This window comes from Salmo trutta, chromosome 8, assembly GCF_901001165.1.
Source record: "Salmo trutta chromosome 8, fSalTru1.1, whole genome shotgun sequence".
Classification (NCBI taxonomy): domain Eukaryota; kingdom Metazoa; phylum Chordata; class Actinopteri; order Salmoniformes; family Salmonidae; genus Salmo; species Salmo trutta.
The window spans coordinates 28863611-28878239 of record NC_042964.1 but is presented as its reverse complement, the minus strand read 5'-3'; the positions used below and the strand labels follow the sequence as shown (position 1 = coordinate 28878239).

At 44.8% G+C, this 14629-nt stretch overlaps 1 long non-coding RNA gene across 1 annotated transcript; it reads left to right on the top strand.

The window, feature by feature from the left end:
• Nucleotides 1-7742: 7742 nt before the first annotated feature.
• Nucleotides 7743-14351, top strand: LOC115197920 (uncharacterized). Its single transcript, XR_003879110.1, has 3 exons — nucleotides 7743-7933; nucleotides 12721-12855; nucleotides 14180-14351. It is a non-coding gene; the product is annotated as an uncharacterized LOC115197920 (long non-coding RNA).
• Nucleotides 14352-14629: the final 278 nt, after the last annotated feature.

The window sequence follows — 14629 nt, the reverse complement described above, 5'->3', positions numbered from 1 at the left end:
CAGAACTTATATGGCAGGCGAAAGCCCGCGGAGAATCCATCCGGATAAAAAAAAAAAGTGTATTATTTTTGGGGGGTCAAAGTCCATTCAAATGCTTGTCTATGGGATATTCAAAGGGATTCCTCCCAGATTGCAGTTCCTATGGCTTCCACTAGATGTCAACAGTCTTTAGAAAGGGTTTCAGGCTTGTTATTTGAAAAATGAGTTAGTAGTTGTAGTTTTTCAAGGTGGCTCTCATTTTGACTAGTTTTGTGGCACGCGTGGATGAGGGCACGCACTTCATTATTTATCTACGGTATTGAACATACAACATTCTGTCTTAAATTTTATAGTTTATTTATATATTAGGGTACCTGAGGATTGATTAGAAACGTTGTTTGACTTGTTTGGATGAAGTTTATTGGTAACTTTTTAGATTCCTTTGTCTGCATGTGGAACGGGTGGATAAATGAATCAAACGCACCAATTAATTGACTTTTTTGGTATATAAAGAAGGACTTTATCGAACAAAATGACCGTTTGTTGTGTAACTGGGACCCTTGGGATTGCAAACAGAGGAAGATCTTCAAAGGTAAGTGATTTATTCTATTGCTATTTCTGATTTTTGTGATGCCTCTGCTGGTTTGGAAAATGTTTTTAATGCTGGTGTATGCGGGGCGCTGTACTCAGATAAACGCATGGTATGCTTTTGCCGTAGCCTTTTTGAAAAATGACAAAGCAGTTGGATTAACAAGAAGTTTAGCTTTTAAACCATGAAAGACACTTGTATTTTCATGAATGTTTAATATTACGATTTTTGTATTTTGAATTTCGCGCTCTGCAATTTCACCGGATGTTGTCGAGGTGGGTCGCTAGCGGCACACCAAGCCCAAAGAGGTTTTAACATCTTCTACCCCAAAGCCATAAGACTGCTGAACAATTAATCAAATGGCAACCTGGACTATTTGTTTATACACTGCTGCTACTCTCTGTTTATTATCTATGCATAGTCCCTTTACCCCTACCTACATGTACATATGACCTAAAATAAATAGTGCCCGCGCGCATTGACTCAGTACATGTAGCCCCTGTTATAGGGCTCCCGAGTGGAGCAGCGGTTTAAGGCACAGCATTGCAGTGCTAGAGGCATCAATACAGACCCTGGTTTGATACCGGGCTATATCACAACCGGCCGTGATCGGGAGTCCCATAGGGCGGCGCACAATTGGCCCAGCGTCGTCTGGGTTAGGGGAGGGTTTGGCCAGGCTAGGCCGTCATTGTAAATAAGAATTTAACTGACTTGCCTAGTTAAATAAATTAAATATAGCCTTGTTATTTTGTTATTTTTTTACTTTAGTTTTTATTTAGTAAATATTTTCTTAACCAACAATGCAGTTAAGAAAATAGAGTTAAGGGCTTGTAAGGAAGCATTTCAAGGTAAGGTCTACACCTGTTGTATTTGGTGCTTGTGACAAATTTGATTTGTTTTGATCCCACAGATGCTCAATTGAATTGAGATCTGGTGACTGGGCAGGCCACTGCAGTAAACTGAATTCACTGTCATGTTCGTGGAACCATAACTAGCCAGCTACACGTTCAAACAAAGTCAACAACGCAGCCACTGCTAGCTAGCCTACTTCACCAGCCAGCTGTACTGTATCATCTTCATCATTTTAGTCAATACAATTTCTGCAACGTAAGCTTAACTTTCTGAACATTCGAGAAGTGTAGTCCACTTGTCATTCCAATCTCCTTTGCATTAGCGTAGCCTCTTCTGTAGCCTGTCAACTATGTGTCTGTCTATCCCTGTTCTCTCCCCTCTGCACAGGCCACACAAACGCTTCACACCGCGTGGCCGCTGCCACTCTAACCTGGTGGTCCCAGCGCGCACGACCCACGTGGAGTTCCAGGTCTCCGGCAGCCTCTGGAACTGCCGGTCTGCGGCCAACAAGGCAGAGTTCATCTCAGCCTATGCTACCCTCCAGCACCTCGACTTCTTGGCACTGACGGAAACATGGATTACCACAGATAACACTGCTACTCCTACTGCTCTCTCCTCGTCTGCCCACGTGTTCTCGCATACCCCGAGAGCACCTGGCCAGCGGGGTGGTGGCACTGGAATCCTCATCTCTCCCAAGTGGACATTCTCTCTTTCTCCCCTGACCCATCTGTCTATCTCCTCATTTGAATTCCATGCTGTCACAGTTACCAGCCCTTTCAAGCTTAACATCCTTATCATTTATCGCCCTCCAGGTTCCCTTGGAGAGTTCATCAATGAGCTTGACGTCTTGATAAGTTCCTTTCCTGAGGATGGCTCACCTCTCACAGATCTGGGTGACTTTAACCTCCCCACGTCTACCTTTGACTCATTCCTCTCTGCCTCCTTCTTTCCACTCCTCTCCTCTTTTGACCTCACCCTCTCACCTTCCCCCACTACTCACAAGGCAGGCAATACGCTTGACCTCCTCTTTACTAGATGCTGTTCATCCACTAATCTCATTGCAACTCCCCTCCAAGTCTCCGACCACTACCTTGTATCCTTTTCCCTCTCGCTCTCATCCAACACTTCTCATTCTGCCCCTACTCGGATGGTATTGCGCCGTCCCAACCTTCGCTCTCTCTCTCCTGCTACTCTCTCCTCTTCCATCCTATCATCTCTTCCCTCTGCTCAAACCTTCTCCAACCTATCCCCTGATTCTGCCTCCTCAACCCTCCTCTCCTCCCTTTCTGCATCCTTTGATTCTCTATGTCCCCTATCCTCCAGGCCGGCTCGGTCCTCCCCTCCTGCTCCGTGGCTCGACGACTCATTGCGAGCTCACAGAACAGGGCTCCGGGCAGCCGAGCGGAAATGGAGGAAAACTCGCCTCCCTGCGGACCTGGCATCCTTTCACTCCCTCCTCTCTACATTTTCCTCTTCTGTCTCTGCTGCTAAAGCCACTCTAAATTCCAAGCATCTGCCTCTAACCCTAGGAAGCTCTTTGCCACCTTCTCCTCCCTCCTGAATCCTCCTCCCCCTCCCCCCTCCTCCCTCTCTGCGGATGACTTCGTCAACCATTTTGAAAAGAAAGTTTGCTAAGTCAAATGACACCGCTGGTCCTGCTCACACTGCCCTACCCTGTGCTTTGACCTCTTTCTCCCCTCTCTCTCCAGATGAAATCTCGTGTCTTGTGACGGCCGGCCGCCCAACAACCTGCCTGCTTGACCCTATCCCCTCCTCTCTTCTCCAGACCATTTCCGGAGACCTTCTCCCTTACCTCGCTCATCAACTCATCCTTGACCGCTGGCTACGTCCCTTCGCTCTTCAAGAGAGCGAGAGTTGCACCCCTTCTGAAAAAACCTACACTCGATCCCTCCGATGTCAACAACTACAGACCAGTATCCCTTCTTTCTTTTCTCTCCAAAACTCTTGAATGTGCCGTCCTTGGCCAGCTCTCCTGCTATCTCTCTCAGAATGACCTTCTTGATCCAAATCAGTCAGGTGTCAAGACTGTTCATTCAACTGAGACTGCTCTTCTCTGTGTCACGGAGGCTCTCCGCACTGCTAAAGCTAACTCTCTCTCCTCTGCTCTCATCCTCCTAGACCTATCTGCTGCCTTTGATACGGTGAACCATCAGATCCTCCTCTCCACCCTCTCCGAGTTGGGCATCTCCGGCGCGGCCCACGCTTGGATTGCGTCCTACCTGACAGGTCGCTCCTACCAGGTGGCGTGGCGAGAATCTGTCTCCGCACCACGTGCTCTCACCACTGGTGTCCCCGAGGGCTCTGTTCTAGGCCCTCTCCTATTCTCGCTATACACCAAGTCACTTGGCTCTGTCATATCCTCACATGGTCTCTCCTATCATTGCTATGCAGACGACACACAATTAATCTTCTCCTTTCCCCCTTCTGATAACCAGGTGGCGAATCGCATCTCTGCATGTCTGGCAGACATGTCAGTGTGGATGACGGATCACCACCTCAAGCTGAACCTCGGCAAGACGGAGCTGCTCTTCCTCCCGGGGAAGGACTGCCCGTTCCATGATCTCGCCATCACGGTTGACAACTCCATTGTGTCCTCCTCCCAGAGTGCTAAGAACCTTGGAGTGACCCTGGACAACACCCTGTCGTTCTCTACTAACATCAGGGCGGTGACCCGATCCTGTAGGTTCATGCTCTACAACATTCGCAGAGTACGACCCTGCCTCACACAGGAAGCGGCGCAGGTCCTAATCCAGGCACTTGTCATCTCCCGTCTGGATTACTGCAACTCGCTGTTGGCTGGGCTCCCTGCCTGTGCCATTAAACCCCTACAACTCATCCAGAACGCCGCAGCCCGTCTGGTGTTCAACCTTCCCAAGTTCTCTCACGTCACCCCGCTCCTCCGCTCTCTCCACTGGCTTCCTGTTGAAGCTCGCATCCGCTACAAGACCATGGTGCTTGCCTACGGCGCTGTGAGGGGAACGGCACCTCCGTACCTTCAGGCTCTGATCAGGCCCTACACCCAAACAAGGGCACTGCGTTCATCCACCTCTGGCCTGCTCGCCTCCCTACCTCTGAGGAAGCACAGTTCCCGCTCAGTCCAGTCAAAACTGTTCGCTGCTCTGGCACCCCAATGGTGGAACAAGCTCCCTCACGACGCCAGGACAGCGGAGTCAATCACCACCTTCCGGAGACACCTGAAACCCCACCTCTTTAAGGAATACCAAGGATAGGATAAAGTAATCCTTCTAACCCCCCCCCCCCCCCCTTAAACGATATAGATGTACTATTGTAAAGTGGTTGTTCCACTGGATATCATAAGGTGAATCCACCAATTTGTAAGTCGCTCTGGATAAGAGCGTCTGCTAAATGACTTAAATGTAAATGTAATGTAAATGTCTTAAATGTAAATAACTGGACAATCCTAGCCTTGTGGCATGGGGCATTATCCTGCTGAAAAATATATTTGCAGATGGATACACTGCTGCCATGAAGGGATGCACCTAATTTGGCAATGATGTTTAGATATCCTGTGGCATTTAAACATTGCGCCATTTTATGGCGCAAGGGACCAAAAGTGTGCCATGTACTCATAGTTTTCTCCATACCCTAGTGCTCCCATCAGCGTGAAACGGAAAGAACTGGGATTCATCAGACCAGGCTATGTTTTTACAATTCTCCAGTATCTAGTGTTTTCGTTCCTTAGCCCACTGCAACCGCAGTTTCTTGCTTTTTGCTGAAAGAAGTGGAACTATGTAAAGTCGTCGGCTTCCATACCCCATTCGTGTCAACGTACGACAACTTGTGCATTATTTTATGGGTCTTTGGGCACCGATGTTGTACTGGACTGTTAGTTGACTAACTATAGCCTGTCTGTTATACTGCACAATTCATGTCAACCTCCTTTGGCCTCTTTCCATTGGCTGGATGTCCTTTTGGGTGGTGGACCATTCTTGATACACACAGGAAACTGTTGAGTGTAAAAAGCCCAGCAGCGTTGCACTTCCTGACACACTCAAACTGGTGCTCCTGGCACTTACTACCATAACCCGTTCAAAGGCACTTGAATCTTTTGTCTTGCTCATTCACTCTCTGAATGGCACACACACACAATCCATGTCTCAATTGTCTCGAGGCTTAAAAATCCTTGTTTAACTGGTCTCCTCTCCTTCATCTACACTGATTTGAAATGGATTTAACAGGTGACATCAATAGGGGATCATAGCTTTTACTTGGATTCACCTGGTCAGGCTCTCATGGAAAGAGCAATGTTTTGTACACTGTGTATTTTTTTGTATGACTTCATTTCCCGTCCCCCAGGTGCGTTTCTCATCACCTTCCTGTTCACTTGTGGCATACCTGTGTTCTTCCTGGAGACTGAATGGGCCAGTACACCAGTGAGGGAGGCATCACCTGATGGAGAAAAATCATTCCACTGTTTGAAGGTAACCTGCTCTTTCTTATGGGAGTATATCTTCTTTTTTAGGCATTATACTGTAAGGAAAGTTTTATGCTATACAATATCAAATCAAATTCAAATCAAATGTATTTATATAGCCCTTCTTACATCAGCTGATATCTCAGTGCTGTACAGGAACCCAGCCTAAAACCCCAAACAGCAAGCAATGCAGGTGTAGAAGCACGGTGGCTAGGAAAAACTCCCTAGAAAGGCCAAAACCTAGGAAGAAACCTAGAGCAGAACCAGGCTATGAGGGGTGGCCAGTCCTCTTCTGGCTTTGCCAGGTGGAGATTATAACAGAACATGGCCAAGATGTTCATAAATGACCAGCATGGTCAAATAATAATAATCATAGTAGTTGTCGAGGGTGCAACAAGTCAGCACCTTAAGAGTAAATGTCACTTGGCTTTTCATAGCCGATCATTGAGAGTATCTCTACCGCTCCTGCTGTCTCTAGAGAGTTGAAAACAGCAGGTCTGGGACAGGTAGCACGTCCTGTGAACAGGTCAGGGTTCCATAGCCACAGGCAGAACAGTTGAAACTGGAGCAGCAGCACGGCCAGGTGGACTGGGGACAGCAAGGAGTCATCATGCCAGGTAGTCCTGAGGCATGGTCCTAGGGCTCAGGTCCTCAGAGAAAGAAAGAGAGAGAATTAGAGTGAGCATACTTAAATTCACACAGGACACCGGATAAGACAGGAGAAATACTCCAGATATAACAGACTGACCCTAGCCCCCTGACACATAAACTACTGCAGCATAAATACTGGAGGCTGAGACAGGAGGGGTCAGGAGACACTGTGGCCGAAGATACCCCCGGACAGGGCCAAACAGGAAGGATATAACCCCACCCACTTTGCCAAAGCACAGCCCCCACACCACTAGAGGGATACCTTCAACCACCAACTTACCATCCTGAGACAAAGCCGAGTATAGCCCACAAAGATCTCCACCACGGCACAACCCAAGGGGGGGGGGGGGGGCACCAACCCAGACAGGAAGACCAAGTCAGTGACTCAACCCACTCAAGTGACGCACCCCTCCTAGGGACGGCATGGAAGAACACCAATATAAGCCAGTGACTCCGCCCCTGTAATAGGGTTAGAGGTAGAGAATCAGACAAAAAGGGTTTGTCTGAGCTTTTAACACTTTTTCCATATATCACTGTAATTGGAGAATTGGTCGTCTGTGACATCCGGAATAGAGAGAAAAAGGAGCAGGTTTCTGGGGGCGAAAAAATGTGAGTACAGTGGATGTGAGTACAGTGGAGGTAAACCTAGGCATCTAGTGATGATGAGAGAGATATTGTCTCTAGAAACATCATTGAAACCAGAAGATGTCATAGCATGTGTGGGTGGAGGAACTGAGAAGTTGGATAAGGTATAATGAGCAGTGCTAGAGGCTCTACAGTGAAATAAGCCAATAAACACTAACCAGAACAGCAATGGACAAGGCATATTGACATTAAGGAGAGGCATGCTGAGCCGAGTGATCAAAGGGTCCAGTGAGAGTTAGATAGCTAGCCGAGCCGCTGGTAGAAGATGGAGCCACCTCGTGCGGTTCCGTCTGTAGATTAGTGGGGTTCCGTGTGGTAGGGGGGGACCAGTCCAATTGGAAAAATAGTTTGTTATAGTGGCCCAAGAAAATTGTCCGATAGACCTATTCAGATAGCAGCCGATAAGACAGCTAACGATTAGCGGGCCGCAGATGGGCGTTCAGGTTACGTCGCGACGGAGGGGCCAGTTATATTCATTATGCAATAACAATGTGCACTTATATTGTAATTACAATGTAATTACATAGTTACTGCCATGTTACCTAGTTTGAGTGACACTACAAAGTGGGACTTTTTATTTACTTTCTATTCATTCCTCCCTGTCTGTCCTTGCTCCAGGTCTTGACTATGGCACCCAGATCATTGTGGCTCTGCTGAACTCCTACTATATTGTGGTCCTGACTTGGGGAACCTGTCTTACCTGTCTTTCTCCTTCTCCTGGGAACTCCCTTGGTCCTCTTGCAACAACACCTGGAATACAGGTGAGACAACAATAACAATGGAAATGTCAACTTTGTTGGACCTGGCCCTCTTTCTTACAATCGCCTGGGTCATGTGTTACTTCTGCATCTGGAAAGGGGTCAAATCCACTGGGAAGTTGGGCTTGTTTCTTTCAATTCTTCCTGTCTTTATTTATTTACCTCACCAGGGTCATGTTCGTTAGGAATTAACCACATACACTCGTGGGAATTGGCCCAAATGGATAGGGCTAAATTGAAATGTGGTGGTTAATTTCTTTACTCTCAAATGAGGAGAGACAAACTTATCACACAAGTCAGAGTTGTACTTAAACTAAATCTTTATTCACTTATTAATAAGAGAGCAGGTCAATGCAACGCACACATATAAAGTGAATCGATTGAGTGCTCTACAATAATGATGGCTGGTCGACGAATCACCCTCAGATGATTCGTTGAGAGCCCGAGACAAAAGTACAAAGGGCTTTTATAGCGAAGATACACCCCTTTCAGCCTACATGACGAACAACAGATGTATAGAATGGGTCACAAGGTTAGGATTTGTATGAAAGATACTTATAATTCACAGCAGACAGTATCTGCTGTAAAAAACAGTTATCTTTGTGTAGAGACCAGGGTCTGGCCCTGGGGTCATCTCTCCCTGGTACCATATAGAACAGAAACATTAACTCATGCTCTGGAATGCGGTCTCTTTAGGTTTTATCACCCAAAAGACCGTGAATCTCCTGTCAGTGTTATCTCTGAGGCCCATCCTCAGTAGAACACACACAGATGAGTGATCTTTCGTCTGTTTACCTAATTGCAGATTCCCGGTCGGAATATTATCGCTTTTTTACGAGAAAAATGGCATAAAAATTGATTTTAAACAGCGGTTGACATGCTTCGAAGTACGGTAATGAAATATTTAGAAATCTTTTGTCACGAAATGCGCCGTGCGCATGACCCTTATTTACCATTCGGATAGTGTCTTGAACGCACAAACAAAACGCCGCTGTTGGAACATAACTATGGATTATTTTGGACCAAACCAACATTTGTTATTGAAGTAGAAGTCCTGGGAGTGCATTCTGACGAAGAACAGGAAAGGTAATCAAACTTTTCTAATAGTAAATCGGAGTTTGGTGAAGGCTAAACTTGCTGGGTGTCTAAATAGCTAGCCCTGTGATGCCGGGCTATCTACTTAGAATATTGCAAAATGTGCTTTCACCGAAAAGCTATTTTAAAATCGGACATATCGAGTGCATAGAGGAGTTCTGTATCTATAATTCTTAAAATAATTGTTATGCTTTTTGTGAACGTTTATCGTGAGTAATTTAGTAAATTGTTAGTAAATTCGCCGGAAGTTTGCTAGTATGCTAGTTCTGAACGTCACATGCTAATGTAAAAAGCTGTTTTTTGATATAAATATGAACTTGATTGAACAAAACATGCATGTATTGTATAACATAATGTCCTAGGTGTGTCATCTGATGAAGATCATCAAAGGTTAGTGCTGCATTTAGCTGTCTTCTGGGTTTTTGTGACATTATATGCTAGCTTGAAAAATGGGTGTCTGATTATTTCTGTCTGGGTACTCTGCTAACATAATCTAATGTTTTGCTTTCGTTGTAAAGCCTTTTTGAAATCGGACAGTGTGGTTAGATTAACGAGAGTCTAGTCTTTAAATAGCTGTAAAATAGTCATATGTTTGAGAAATTGAAGTAATAGCATTTCTAAGGTATTTAAAAATCGCGCCACAGGATTCAACTGGCTGTTACGTAGGTGGGACGATTTGGTGCCACCTGCCCTAGAGAGGTTAAACCATCTAATGTTCAGTGAAATAACAACACAATGTCAAATACAGGTAGAATAGTCAAATAATTAACATCCAATCACATTAACCGTTACCCTCTTGCGGGAAGTCCACTGTAGCCAAACGTAGCAGCTGCTCATGTTGGTATCTGTACTGATGGCGCAAAAGCCATGACAGGGAGACATAGTGGAGTGGTAACGCGCGTGCAAGCAGTTGCTCCCGACGTCACTTGGGTACACTGCAGCATCCACCGAGAGGCTCTTGCTGCCAAGGGAATGCCTGACAGCTTGAAAGACGTTTTGGACACTACAGTGAAAATGGTTAACTTCGTAAAAGCAAGGCCCCTGAACTCTTGTGTATTTTCTGCACTATGCAATGATATAGGCAGCGTGTAAAGCTTTTACAACATACAAAAGCGCTGGTTATCAAGGGGCAAAGTATTGGCACGTTTTTCTTTTAATTGAGAGACGAGCTCAAAGTTTTCTTTACTGACCATTTTCACTTGTCTGACCACTTGCTTGATGACGAGTTTCTCACACGACCCGCCTATCTGGGTGATGTTTTTCTCGCCTGAATCTAGAATTACAGGGACTCTCCACAACTATATTCAATCTGTGTGACAAAATTGAGGCTATGATTAAGAAGTTGGAGCTCTTCTCTGTCTGCATTAACAAGGACAACACCCAGGTCTTTCCATCATTGTTTGTTTTTTTGTGTGCAAATGAACTCAAGCTTACGGACAAGGTCAAGTGTGATATAGCGAAGCACCTGAGTGACCTGGGTGCGCAATTACGCTGGTACTTTCCTGAAACGGATGACACAACTGGACTCGTTATCCCTTTCATGCCCTGCCTCCAGTCCACTTAACGGTATCTGAAAAAGAGAGCCTCATTGAAATTTCAAAAAGCGGTTCTGTGAAAATGTAATTAAATCAGAAGCTACTGCCAGATTTCTGGATATGGCTGCGCTCAGAGAATCCTGCCTTCGCAAATCATGCTAAGACACTGATGCCCTTTGCAACCACATACCTATTTGAGAATGGATTCACACCTCTCAGTAGCATGAAAAAGTAAATATAGGCACAGACTGGATGTGGGAGATGATTTAAGACTGAGACTCTCTCCAATACAACCCTACATTGCAGAGTATTGTGCATCCTTTCAAGCACACCCTTCTCATTAACCTGTGGTGAGTTATTCACAATTTTCGCTGAATAAATAAGGTTTTATATGTAAGATGGTTGAATAAAGGGCAAAAGTATGTGCCCTGGTCCTATAAGAGCTCTTTGTCACTTCCCATGAGCCGAGTTGTGACAACTCACACTCAGTCATATGTTTAATAAATGTATCGTATTGTGTGTGTGTGTGTGTGTGTGTGTGTGTGTGTGGCAGGCTTACAACGATTGCAAAAAACAACATTTGAGAGTGCGCTGAACCTGGTGCTAGAGGGGGTACCAGCTGGAGGTTGAATGTTTGAAGATGTACGGGACTATAAAAAGTTTGGGAACAACTGCTCTAGATACATTCAGTAACATGATAAGAATATTCATGGAACATTTGGGGTAGGTGCATCAACAAAACAAAAAACATTTTGAGTGATCGGTCTCACTGAAGTCTCCAAATGGCCACACGACTCTCTGAAGTGCGGACAGTTCCTAAGTCATTTCTATGCACTTTTATGACTCAAAGAAGAGTTCTACTATAAGCTTTTTTGTGCTCTCCCTGCTGTGCCGTTGAGGAACCCGATCAGGCAGACTTGTAGTTTTCTTTGGAACTCCCGTGTGGCTCAGTTGGTAGAGCATGGCACTTGAGGTTGGTGGCACCTTAATTGGGGACGACAGGCTAGTTGTAATGGCTGGAGTGGAATCAGTGGAATGATATCAAATATTGTTTCCATGTGTTTAATGCCATTCCATGTGCTCCGTTCTGGCCGTTTATTATGAGCTGCCCTACCCTCAGCAGCCTCCTGTGGCACCAGGGTTGAGAGTTCTATTCCCACGGGGGACTAGCACTCACTACTGTAAGTTGCTCTGGATAAGAGTGTCTACTCAATGACTAAAATGTAATGTAAAATGAACACAGACCTGCATCCCCGCTCTGTACACGATTTACTGTTTAACCATTTCACAAATGGTCCATTATAAATCACAATCTGGTTAGGTGAGCATCATTTGAAAGCGTGTTCTATTGCCAACATGGCTAGCTAAGTTACAGATCAGGGTCATATGTTCATTAAAATATGATGTTACAATGTTTCACAAGGCAATTCAAAAAAGCAGATTGACATTTTGGTGTGCGTAGAATAGAACGAGTAGTGCATTCAGATGTGTGTTCCCGCCACATTTATTCTCAATACCACAAACCGACATTCTGTTCAGAACAACCCAGGGTATGATGCCATATGATCTTTTTAACTGTACATCAAGCATAGTGATCATAAATGTTGACACTGTATATTACATGGGTTTTATGATATGGAAATGTGAAGTGCACATTTAGACTAATGGGTGTTTTGGCTTGCTTGTATGACATCAAATCGGTATTTATTATAATCCTTAACGTTTCATCTTTCGAAAAACGTTGTCTTCATTTACAGCATTTCCCTCACTCAGACCACAAAAATGTTGCAAAAGTTGTTGAACTAGCTGGAGGCAACTTCTTGTCGCGTGCGGTGTTCAAGTTCAAAACCGCTGTCAGTCAAAACCAATACTGGTCTGTAAAGTGGAGACCTTGGGCTTTGACGTCATGTATAGCACGTTACCGTACAGCCAGTTTAGGCGGTTATCATTGTCCAAATCTTCTATTTTGAATCCATATACGGATACGAGTCTAAAGAGCTACAAAGAAGAAGCAGAGTGAAACAGGGAGGGACTACCTGGACTTGTTCAATAAGAAACACTAATTTATTTCTTCCATTGATTACAAAAAAGTGTTTTCCCTTAATGAGCCTGATCTGTTGGATCACTTAACCTTTCAATATGATTCCATCCAATCTACAGGTGTTGTACTTCACAGCTACCTTCCCCTACCTGATGCTGATAGTTCTGCTGATTCGAGGAGTCACTTTACCTGGAGCGGACCTAGGGATCAAGTTCTACCTATACCCTGACCTGTCAAGACTAGCAGACCCTCAGGTAGGTACCACAACAACAATATTAAACCCTGGCCCCTGCTGTTACATATTAGAAACCTTGACTGACTCACACACTCGCATCAGGTAGCTTATTGTTGTGGGAGCAATGGTATGACAGACTGAAATGACATTTTATACTCCGAATAGCAAACAAAGCGTCTACTTTCAGTATTTTACAAAAAGGTGATTATCAGAACATAATAAAGTAGGCTTGGGACTGGCATGATTTCAAAGAAATCATCTGTGATAGTTATCTCAATATTACCCAAAGTCTTTCCAGACTAGGGAATTTGAAGTTTGGGTGAAGGTCCTCCAGGTGTGAGTGTAGATATCCCAGTGTTCCCTGCTATCTGGAATGCTATTTTCTGCTCTGTCCATCTGTGCTCCATGAAATAGTCTGTAGGAGGGTGAGTGGTGGGGTTGCACAGAGGAGCAGGACACTGCAGTTGAAGGTAAACACTGACCTCCAGGACCCTTCTGCTGCTAGATTCCCACACAGGGCTCAGCCCTCAAATGGCTTAGCCTGGTCTGAACCTGGTCTTTTCAGGTTCAGCATCAAAGCACTGTTCTCCACATGGTGGGCTGGCAAATCTTGGAATTTGGACTCACTGGTGGGCCGCAGCATGGCTGATGCCATAGATTTAGAGTCAGGCAAACTCTGTACCAAAATCTATTGTATTTGTCTGCAGGGGGTTTGAGCCTGTGGGATTGATGGCATTGACTTTCACCTTCCCTTTCTTGAAACCCAATCATCCACACCCTGCGGGGCAGATATTTTGATTGCATCATCCCAGGGCCTTTTGATGCCCCCATTCTCACCTTTCAGATCTTCCGTCACTGGTTGCGGATTGAGAGATGGGGATCGTTAATCAATGTTTAGACCACAAGACGTTTAACTGACTGGTTGACAATTCACCTCTGCAGTATCAGTGGTCCTTAATGATTAGGTGAACTCATGAGGAAGAGAAAGGTTAAACAAGCATGTAATATTGTCCACATGACGCTGCTCTTTAACTCTCACATTCTCAAAACACACATGACTAGAGGTGTTTTTTTTTAATCAAGGTGCATCATGCATTTGGGACATGCTTTTTAAAAATATATATATTTTTTAAATGGTGGCCCACAGTCAGGAAACAAAAACAGGTCACTCTCCATTACTTTTTAAAAGGAGACTTGTATTTGCGCTGTTTTATTCATGAGCTTAGGTATTATCCAATAGCATCCCTAGATGACACACCTTTGCCTTTATTAGTCCATTTTCCTCTACAGTAGTTGCTTGACTGGCTTCTGTTTGTGTGCCTTCACCTCTCTCTGTATAACAGGTATAGATGGATGCAGGCACCAAGATCTTCTTCTCCTATGCCATCTGTCTAGGCTCCCTCATAGCATTGGGGTGTTACAACAAACACAACAACTGTGTGTCTCGGTGTGTATTTTAATGTGACCTACTTGTTAACCTCTCTGGGCTAGGTGGCACCAAATCGTCCCACCTACGTAACAGCCAGTTGAATCCTGTGGCGCAATTTTCAAAACCTTTGAAATGCTATTACTTCAATTTCTCAAACATATGACTATTTTACAGCTATTTAAAGACAAGACTCTCGTTAATCTAACCACACTGTCCGATTTCAAAAAGGCTTTACAACGAAAGCAAAACATTAGATTATGTCAGCAGAGTACCCAGCCAGAAATAATCAGACAGCTAAATGCAGCACTAACCTTTGATGATCTTCATCAGATGACACACCTAGGACATTATGTTATACAATACA